This window comes from Megascapheus bottae, chromosome 31 (genome assembly GCF_031878675.1).
Source record: "Megascapheus bottae isolate mThoBot1 chromosome 31, mThoBot2.hap1, whole genome shotgun sequence".
Taxonomy (NCBI): Eukaryota; Metazoa; Chordata; class Mammalia; order Rodentia; family Geomyidae; genus Megascapheus; species Megascapheus bottae.
The window spans coordinates 10,469,957-10,480,728 of record NC_143539.1 but is presented as its reverse complement, the minus strand read 5'-3'; the positions used below and the strand labels follow the sequence as shown (position 1 = coordinate 10,480,728).

General features: G+C 43.5%; 1 long non-coding RNA gene across 1 annotated transcript; it reads right to left on the bottom strand.

The window, feature by feature from the left end:
* Nucleotides 1-1,087: 1,087 nt before the first annotated feature.
* Nucleotides 1,088-9,770, bottom strand: LOC150044031 (uncharacterized). The gene is made up of 3 exons (XR_016533392.1): nucleotides 9,632-9,770; nucleotides 4,783-4,941; nucleotides 1,088-2,200 (listed from the first exon to the last, which is right to left on the bottom strand). It is a non-coding gene; the product is annotated as an uncharacterized LOC150044031 (long non-coding RNA).
* Between the last annotated feature and the right edge of the window lie 1,002 nt (nucleotides 9,771-10,772).

The window sequence follows — 10,772 nt, the reverse complement described above, 5'->3', positions numbered from 1 at the left end:
AATCCAGCTATTCAATTCATGAAGAGGTTTCTTCTTGGGCATTGTACATCTATTTGCTCCAGGTTTCTAACTGGCTTTCCAAACTAGACCTTCCACATCCAACAATTTATGCTAAACTCAGAGTGGGGGTGGGGAGAATGTTATTTGGTAAGTTCAATCGAGTCAGACTTGGAGACCAATCTCTCTGATATTTTTTTTTTTTGCCAATCCTGGGCCCAAGCACTGTCCTTGAACTTTCTCAAGGCTGGAGTTCTATCACTTGAGCCACAGCATCACTTACGGTTTTTTCCTATGTATGTGGTACTGAGGAATCGAACCTGGGACTTCATGCATGTTAGGCAAGCACTCTACCGCTAGGCCAAACTCCCGGCACCCAATCACTGATATTCTTTACAAATAAGCTATCAGCGAGGTGCTGGTGACTCACACCTCTAATCCTATTTACTGTGTGAAGCTGTGATTTGGGGATCATGGTTTAAAGCCAGCCTGAGCAGAAAGGCCTATGAGAGTCTCATCTCCAGTTCAACACCAAGAAAAGCCAGAAATGTAGCTGAGGTTCAAGTGGTAGAGTATCAGCCTTGAGGTGTTTAAGGATACAATTCAGTCCTGGATTGGACTAAAAATTAGATAAATGAATAAACAGATAAATATTCAAAGAGTTTGAATCACACTCAACATTACCAACATGGTACTATTTAAAGTACATATGTAGACATGGAGGCAGGTGACTGGAGGGGAGGGAAGAGGATGGAAGCGATGACATTGACCAAGATGCACTGCATTCATGAACTGGCATTTTGACTTAAGACCCCTTCCTAAATAACTTTAAGATAATAATACCAATAGAAAATAATGAAAAGTTCACCAGTGTGGGTGTAGAAATGATTTTTTTTCCCTAAGAAGCTGTAATTGAACTGCGAACAAAACCAAAGCATCCGTTGAAATTATAAGTGCATTAATTGCGACTTAGAAGAGGAAATATCAACATGAAATTGAATGATTGGTTGAAAATTTCTTGCTAGATTAAAGCACCGTTTGCTCAATTAATACAGTATCACATCATCCTCGAATAAAGAAATTCTGTGTGTGTGTGTGTGTGTGTTCATGTCAGAACTGGGGCTTGAACTGAGAACCTGGGAGGTGTCTGATAGTTTTTTTTTTTTTCTCACTCAAGGTTGCCACCCTACTACTTGAGCCACAGCTTAGTTCTAGCTTTTTGGCAGTTAGTAGGAGACTGGCATTTCACAGAGTTTTCTGCCCACATTGCCTTTGAATGGAGACCCTCCTAGCTCAGCTTTCTGAGTAGCTAGGATTACAGGCCTGAGCCACCAGCATAGGGCAGAAACTCTGGCATTTTTTTTTCTTTTTATGACAAATGCTGTCATTGTATTTCTACCAGAAGACTCATATTTATACATAATATTAAATTATATTCTACATGTGTTAATTATATATACATTATGTTATCTCTATGATAGATCTCCCTCAAAAGATTTATAACACAATTGATAATTATAATGGGGGCAGTGGACTGATAGATGTTTTCCGACTCTTCTTGTATCTGTCATTGGAATTTTCTACAATGCCTTATTTTAGTCATAAGAACCCTCACAGGGAAAAATGTAAATCTGAGGCCAACGCTCTCGGCTTTTTCAATTTTATGCGAAGCCCAATTTGTATATCCACAAAGTGTGATTTCTGCGACATGTGTGCCGTAATAGTTGATCAAACTTGCATCTGGACCTATGTCTCTGGACATTAGCCTGTCAGAGGTGAAGGTAGGTGCTTCTAAATTTGGCCGGGGTGGTGGGGGGAGTGTGGTGTGAATAACAGGCTAGCTATGGAACCCTAGGTAGTGCTTGCCTTTTGTTTCTCCTGGTGACAGCTGGCAGTGTGTGAGTGGATGTGAAATGTCAAGCTCTCTGGCACCCTTCCTGGAAGATTCTGTAATTTACTGCTCTGCCATGTCACTCTCTGAAGTATTGCCTAGGAGACAGAGTATGACCCACACTGAATTTCCACTGAGTTTTCCTTGAGAGACCCTCTCTAACGATTCTTTCCTTTAGGGTCCTTTGGTGAACGCCTTCTCACCCATCTGTCCTCTTCTTGCACATGTCTTTGGGATTGTGATTTTTCGCAGGAGTGGGTGGGGCTGTGGTATCCTCTAGGGTTTAGTTCTGTTGCATTTCGGAGTGAACCCCTGTGGAAATACAAAATGTAGAATAGGAGATATACTTCTTTGTATTGTAATTTTTCAGAACGTGTTGTTGGTGCTAGGTTTAGGGCTCGAACTCAGAACTGAGGTCTTGTCCTTTAGCTTTATTTTTTTCTGCTCAAGGCTAGTGCACTACCACTTGAACCACAGCTCATATCCGGATTTTTGTTACTCAATTGGAGACAAATCTCAGACTTTCCTGCCCCAGGCTGGCTTTGACTCGAGATCTCAGCTCTCAATCATATGAGTATCTAGGAATACAGGCATGAGCCTCTGGTACCTGATTTCTTGCTCTGTTACAAACCATGATAATATGGCAAGAGTCCACAATAGTCTGCCAGAATGGGCAACAGAAGAGTAAAGTTAACTTCAATAAGACTCTGGGTTCCACAATGGTGGCTCATAACTTGTCATCCTAACTACTCAGAAGGCTCAGATCTAAGGGTCACAGTTCAAAGCCACCCTGGGCAGGAAAGTCCAAGAGCCTCTTATCTCTAATGAACCACCAGAAAACCAGAAGTGGAACTGTAACTCCAAGTGGTAGAGCAATAGCTTTGAGCAAAAGAGCTCCGAAACAGCACTCAGGCCCTGAATTCAAACTCCAGGACTGACAGGGGGAAAAAAGGGGCTTTGGGACATGGTAGAGGCCTGTCAGAGATCCACTTCTCTTTTAATTTATTGTAATTATTAATAATATCAATTTAGTCAACCAAGCTAACCTAAAGGCAGAGTGTGGATCACTTTCTTTTTTAATTGCTTCAAATGAAATGCAGATCAAAATGCCATAAACATAAAACAAAACAAATCTCACCCTGAGATATTCTCATCATATCTAATCAAACAAAGCAATTCACTCCCCATCCAAGATGGAAAGAAAGAGCTGGCTTTCCTTCCATGGATGAATATTCTAGAAATCTGGAAGGAGACAGGCATTCATGCACAGAGCTTCTTCAGTACTTGCAAGCCAGGAAAGTCAAGACCAGCCTTCCACCCATAGATTCCTGTAAGAATGACAAACTGAGCTCTCATTTTTTAATTTCGTTTTATTTGTTTTGTCAGTTGTAGGGGCCTGGGCACTGTTCCCCGAACTCCTTTCACTCTACTTCTTTGAGACACAACTCCACTTCTGTTTCTTGGCAGTTCATTGGCAACAAGGGTCTCATGGACTTTCCTGCCTGGGCGGGTTTTGAACTGGGAAGCTCAGCTTCCTGAATAGCTAGGATTTCAGGGGTGAGTGCAGTGCACAGCTTTTTACCTCTTTATATTTTTCTGGAGCTCTAACACATCCTAATGGGAAATTTGATACCATAAGTATTTCCATACCAAGGTACAGCTTAGCCCAGACATAAAAGGTCATTTTCTTGGTCAAGGTTAGAACAAGGACATGGCAGGATCCTGGAATGTTGGACATAGATAGATATGTTTGTGTATATGTGGGGCGGGGAGGGGGTCACGAAACGGATGTTCATACTTGGATTGTGAGCTATGTCAAATAGTGTAAGTCCATTTTGCCCAAGTGCCTAAGCCACAAAAAGATCCAGATCGGACTCATTATTAAACAGGATGTAAAGTATCTTTGATTATGATGAATCTTCTTTGAATGTGTTTCTCATGGTTCTTGGAAAGGAGATGTACAGAGGGGTTACAGTTACATAAGTCAGGTAAAGAATGCATTCCTAGGGCTGGGAGTTTGGCCTAGTGGTTGAGTGCTTGCCTAGCATGCACGAAGACCTGGGTTCGATTCCTCGGTACCATATACATAGAAAAAAAAAAAAAAACCAGAAGTGGTGCTGAGGCTCAAGTGGTTAAGCTCTAGCCTTGAGAAAGTCCAAGGACAGTGCTCAGGCCCTGAACTCAAGCCCAGGACTGGCAAAAAAAAAAGGGGAAAAAAACCTCTTGTTCCATTTCCATGAGTTTATTTCAATAAATATTATTTGTATGATAAGAGACACCTAGGCATTACACCTTCGTGTTCTTTTCCTAAGGGTCTCCTCCTTTTGTCTCACTGTGTGTGAATGCCTAGTCTTGTATCATTTACCAATCTTAAATTCCAGTGCTGTTCAAATGATTCCATTCGATGGTCTGCCAATAACTTAAATAGCAGGGTGATGTCCGGAATCACTAGTTCTGGTCTGGCTAATGGAAAAACAGCCCACACAGTTCTCCAAGTATGCACCCCAACATTAAAACCTTCCTAATCTATACACTCCAACGTGAAGGCCTCTCTTTGTTTCTGTGTTTGCTTTTTCATTGTGCCATCCTGGGCCTGGGGATTGTCCTTTAGCTTTTTCACTCATGACTGGTGCCACATCTCCACTTCTGGTGGTTATTTAGAGATAAGAGTCTCAGAAACTTTCCTGCCTGTGCTGGCTTTGAACCTCAATCTTCAGATCTCAGCTTCCTGAGTAGCTGGGATGACAGGCGTGAGCCATCTGCACGAGGCTTTAAACTCCCCTTGACGTCTTGCTATCATGCATGCAAATCTTCCAGATGCAATGATTGTCTAAGACACAGGAATCAAAAGCCACTATTAGGATAAGTAAGACAGGAAATCAAGGCTGTCGTACCTGGAAATCCCCCTCCCTTTTTCCTGTTCACCGGAGCCCAGAAGGGCTGCCACCAACCCGGAGTTGTCATCTTCACAGAAACTTGAAGCTGTCTGTCTGCAGCTCTATCAATCACTCGCCATTCGCAAGGGCTCAAATTCATTAGGAGGGGAAAAAAGCCTTTAAGAAAATGTTGTCAGAAAGAATCAATCAATGTGTGCATTTAAAAGTAAAATGTGTGTCAGTTGGTCTCCACATCAGTAGTGGTTTTCATAATGCAGGGAGCCCCCCTCCTCCCCTCACGCTTGGTCCCTAGTGAGACAGGGACTCTGCAGCTTTCTCCTGGGATCTGGTGGCTCTTAAGGTAGGGTGGTGGTGATCAGGAAGGAGCTGGGAGGTGCTGAGATGGAGAGAGAATTGTCCCTGTCATTTCCTAGGTAGGAGTAAAGAAAGAGGGAGGGAGCAAAGAAAGGATGGGAGGAAGGGAGGGAGGGAAGGAGAAATGGGAAAGAGCAGAGGAAAAGGCAGACACAGGAGTATCAGGAAGGGTGTAGGAAGGTGGAAAGCAAGTAGAAAGGGTATGGTGATGCCATTATGCCCCCATACCTTCTGCCCTGGTTCTTCATTCCTAGAGGCTTTGCAGGCTGGTTAGGGGTTATTCTCATGTCTCTGGTTTTGAGGTGTTAATAACTTGCTTTAGGCCATGTAGCTATGCTGAGAATGGCTTGCTCCCTATCTACCCTTTAATTCCATAAAATTGTGTTTTTCGCAAATACAAAAGGGAAGAGAGAAAGGCAACTAAGTAAACCTAGAACCATTTGCTTTAGCCTTTGGATGGCATTCCAGATACAAGGCTTAACAGGTCACCTCTGGTAGGGTATGGGAGGGGGGAGGGATAGGACTTGGGGGAGGCCTCACGTGGGGAGGAGGTAAACTAGAAGATGGGGGAGAGGTAGGAAAGATTGTGACCTCTGACCAACAGTCTTCTACCTGGGTAAGTATTCTGGAAGCTGGCTCTACCTTGAAAGCCACACCACACTGAAGCTCCTCTTGGGGGACAGATGCCATCGTGGGAGGGCCACTTGTTCTACCAGGTGACCAATCTGTCCTGTCTCACTGGAGACTACAGAACTGCTTGCCTGGACCATTTTTCCCTCCTTCCTTGAGCAGAGGGACAAGTCAGAGAAAGCTTGCATCTGGTGGTGCGTCTCCAAATGGTGCTAAGTGATTGACAGCTCGGTGTGCAGCTTTCCATTATGACACCTGCAGATAATGAGGCATCTTGAAACCGGAATTTCCTGCGCCTGAGCCTGCCAGGAATCCGATCATCAGTGTTCTAGCAAGCCAGTCCCACGGCACACATGACCTCTACAAATCTGAAATGTCAAAACACAGACAGGCGCTGAAGCCCAGACCCACTCGAGACCCCCAAGTGGCTAGCTGTGGTTCTTCAATGCACCCGGCAAAGAGTCCTCTATACTGGGAGAATTAAGGTTCACCAGAAAATAGTGATCTTTACATTAACCTATATGTATTTAGAATGGAGACAGTGTGGGTCTCATCCTTCTCAGAGTCTGTGTGTATGTGGAGAAGGATTTGAAGGTTCAAGTCCTCTGAATTTGCCTCTGTGAAGCTAGGCCTGCACAGAAGCTAACTCAAATCATGGACTTTCTTTGTCTTCAGTAGTAATTTGGGACCTTCATTCTGTAGGTATTATAGGATCTTGAACCCTCATGTTCCTTTCTAGTTGAGTCACAAGCTTCGAGTTCCAGGTGGGTAGGGCCTCAGCTGTCTATTTACCTGAGCCAGAGTCTATGTCATTCATGACATTGGATGCTCACTATCAAGATGAAAGTGTGCTGTTGATAGCTCATGCCTATAATCCTAGCTACTTAAGTGGCTGAGATATGAGGATCCCAATTAATTTAAAGCTAGTCCAGGCAGCTAGTCCATGATATTCTTTTATCTTCAAGTAACCAACAAATGAACAAAGAATAGAAGTAGAGCTATGGCTCAAGTGTTAGAGGGACAACCTTGAGTGACAAAGTTGAGGGACAGTACCAAGGTCCAGAGTTCAAGGACCAGTGTTGGTAAATAAAGACAAATCAGACACTGCAGAAATTTGCCTTGGACACAGCTTTTACTGACTTTATATCACTATTATATGCAAACAGAGGTGGGGTGAGCAGACTATCAGAACTTCAAAGGATTGACTAGGCTTTTGTCATGCATGCGCTGTTCATCAAGAACCAAACATGGGAAAGTTTTCACAGACAACTAGAACTCCGAGCACACAGCTCTATGGGCTTAGGAGGTATATAACATGTTAAACACATAGAGAAAGATCCAGAGGACCATTCAGTGTTAGGCTTAAGGAGAAGCTTGGCTGGTGAGACAGGCTAGGACCTCTTATGAAAGCCTTTTGGTCACACCCCAAAGTTCTAGATCTTTCTCTCAAAGCCTAGGGACTCAAATCACACACCCTTGCTCTCAACCTGTGTAAAGACCAGCTCTGTAGTGAAGAGCTAAGGGTAGACATGAGAGACACTTCAGGCTACCCTCAAGTATATTTTGTCTTTCATTCACTGTGATGAGCTCAAGAGGGATGACAAACCCAACAGAGCCATTGAGAATCAGCTTTGGGATTTTAGCTGGTGTGAGTGCGGTGTGTCATTTTCACTGAGATTCCTAAACAGCAAAGCAGAAGGCTGATACCACTGATGGACAACTTGGCACAGTTTGGAGAGAGTCTAGCTATGGATATGCCGTTGGGAAGGTACTCAGAGAAGAGATGGGGAAAACAGGTTCTCAGTGAACAATGGATGGAAGGATGGATCATATGATGGACAAGAGAAGGATGTGCAGATGATGGATTCATAATGGATGGGATGATAGATGAAGATGGATAATGATGAGATGATGAACAAGAGAATGGATGGATAATGGATAGATCATGGGTGGGAGAATAGATGAATGATGGATGGATAGTGGATGGGATGATGGGCTAGAAGATGATTAGTGGCTGTTTGTTATATGAATAATAGATGAGATGGCAGATGATGGATGGATAATGATGAGATGATGGACAAGAGAATTGATGTATGATGGGTCGATAATGAATGAGAGGATGGATGAATGATGATGGAAGAATGGATAAAATGATAGAATGAATGATAAAATCCCCATCATTCCACAGAGATGTAATTGGACCATGAGAACTTTAACCTAATCAATGGATTAACCCTTAATGGATTCATAATTTGATAGTATAATTTGGAGAAGGTGAAATCTTTCATAGGTAGGGCTTAGATGAAGGAACTAGATCATTGGGGCTATGTTCTTGTGGAGTAAACCTTTGTCCCAGTCTTCCCTCTCCTTCTCCCTCTCCCTCTCCTCATTTCTGCCCCCCTTTCCCTCCCTCCTCCGCCTCTTCTGTCTCTCTTACATGCACCAGCACTGGAACTCCTGCTCTCTTCGAGACACCCATGTATACATGTATGCACAGAGCTACAGACATACATATCCCAAGATATGCATCTACACATACATGTACAGAGATACATATACACAAGTATGTATTCACATATATATCTACAAAGACACAGGTACATGAGTAATCATACACAGACACATGCATATACACATGTGTATGCACAGAGGTAAATATACACATATATCTACAGAGCCAGACATATACACAGGTAAGCACAGAGGAGCACATGTATATACACATACCTACAGAGACACACACAGACTCCCAGACATAGAGACAACACAGACACCCAAAGGTATACAGGCGTACATAGGTTCCATAAAGATACATATATACAGACACAGATGCATATATGCGCCACAGGCAAATACACACATACACATACACATATATTTTGACACATAAATATTTAAGTATATATATGACACGTGACATACACACATATAATCAGAGATAAGAACAAATATACAGGGATATACCATATACACATAGAGACATATAAATAGGTATGCATACAGCACACATTGCCTACACAAATTCAGACATCTAGGCAGACATGCACAAATATCGAGACATGTACATACATCCATGCAGAGACACACATACACACAGAGAGATATGCAAATATGTAGAAACACAACCCAGATCTTTACATAGACACATAAATACATTGACACACTGAGACAGATGTACATGCAGGCGCATGTGTGTGGACACACATGCAACATATGTACACACAGAGAAATATACAAACACACACAGCTATACCTTAGGCATATGCACAGAGAAAAATATGAAGATATACATACATGCTTGCAGACACAAACACTCATACTGGCATAAGCACACGAATGCGCACAAAACACACTTGCATGGACACAGACATGCTAATATTTTTCCAGTCCTGGGCTTGAGCTCAGGGCCTGAGCACTGTCCTTGGGGGCGTTTCTCAAGGCTAGAGTGCTACCAATTGAGCCACAGCACCACTTCCAGCTTTTTGCTATGTGTGCGGTACCAAGGAATTAAACCTTGGTCTTTGTGCCTGCAAGGCAAGCACTCTACCACTGCCACTAGGCTAAACTCTGAGCCCCAGGGTAAGTTTTAGAAACCAAAACTAAAGTCCATTCCCACCCAGTCCAACTGACAGTCATCTTCCCAGAATCTCTGTTTTGTATGGTATGTGTCTGGTGGTGTGTGTGTGTACGTACACATGTGTACGTACACACACACACACACATGTACTTGGGCTTGAACTCAGGGAATTCTCACTTGGCTTTTCCACACAAGCCTGGAACTTTACCACTTGAGCCACACCTCCACTTCTGGCTTTTGGCTGGTCCATTAGGTATAAGTGTCCTTCATATCTATCTGCCTTACCTGGCTTTGAACCACAGTCCTCAGATCTCAGGGTCTTGAGCAGCTAGGATTGCAGTCACGAGTACCCAGCTGAGATTCCTTGTTTTCTTAAATTTTTAGAAATTTGTTTGTTTCATTTTTTTGTGTGTTGGATGTCTATCTTTTCCCCTACCATATCATCTGAGGACAAAGAGAAATGTGCAGAGGCTGACATCAGCATCATGTGGTGAGTACAAATATCATGAGAAGGTGAGCAAACAGAAGGTCTAATTTATTGTCCAACTGCCTTCCTCTGTGATTAGATCCCTCTCTGGTTCTTGGGCAATTCTTGTTGGACTGGCAAAAGAAACATGAGCCCAGAGTCCATCCAGCTGGTCAGACACAGGGTGGGGATTGGGGGCAGGGAGGTGACTTGAGCCAGGAAGTGTGTGTGTGTGTGTGTGTGTGTGTGTGTGTGTGTGTGTGTGTGTGTGTGTGTGCGCGCATGCGCGCCTGTGTCTTGGAGAAAGGAAAGATGGCTGACCTGTCACCAGGTCCTTATGTGTGGCCCTGTCAGAAAGAACTACCCCCCCCCACACACACACACACAAACACTGCCAAGTACTGGCCTTGATGGGAGGGGTGGGAGTGAGGTAGGGGAGGAAAGGAAGGGAGAGAGGTGGGAGGGGATTGTTGGGGGGGGGGGAGGAGGAAGGGAGAACAGAAGAAGAGACATCACAGAGCAGCTGCAAATGAAAATCACCCAAGGGAAGGTTACAACTAGATAAAGTTTTCGACAATAAGATTTCCAGAGACTGCTGACGGGAGCAAAGCTCAATATTTTAGTCTCTGTACAAATTTCCTTCAATCTTTCTACAACTCCCAGGCAGCCATGCCCGCAGCTGTATGTTGTAAACAATAAACAAATCTATTTCCATCAGGCCTGCTGATGCCAGGAGAAAAGTGCTTGAGCATAAGACATGCACAGATGCAAACCTTCACCTGAGCCTGGCTCTGCCCTCCAATTGGCCTCTCTAACTTAATATCATTGTTCCAAAGCTATTGGTCTCTTGATAGCTAGCTGGCTGGAGATAGTACCTCTTCTTCCAGCTAATCTGACAATTGCGATCCAAGAAGCATCAAGGGCCCAATTAAGAAGACACATCTTATCAAGGAACTTATT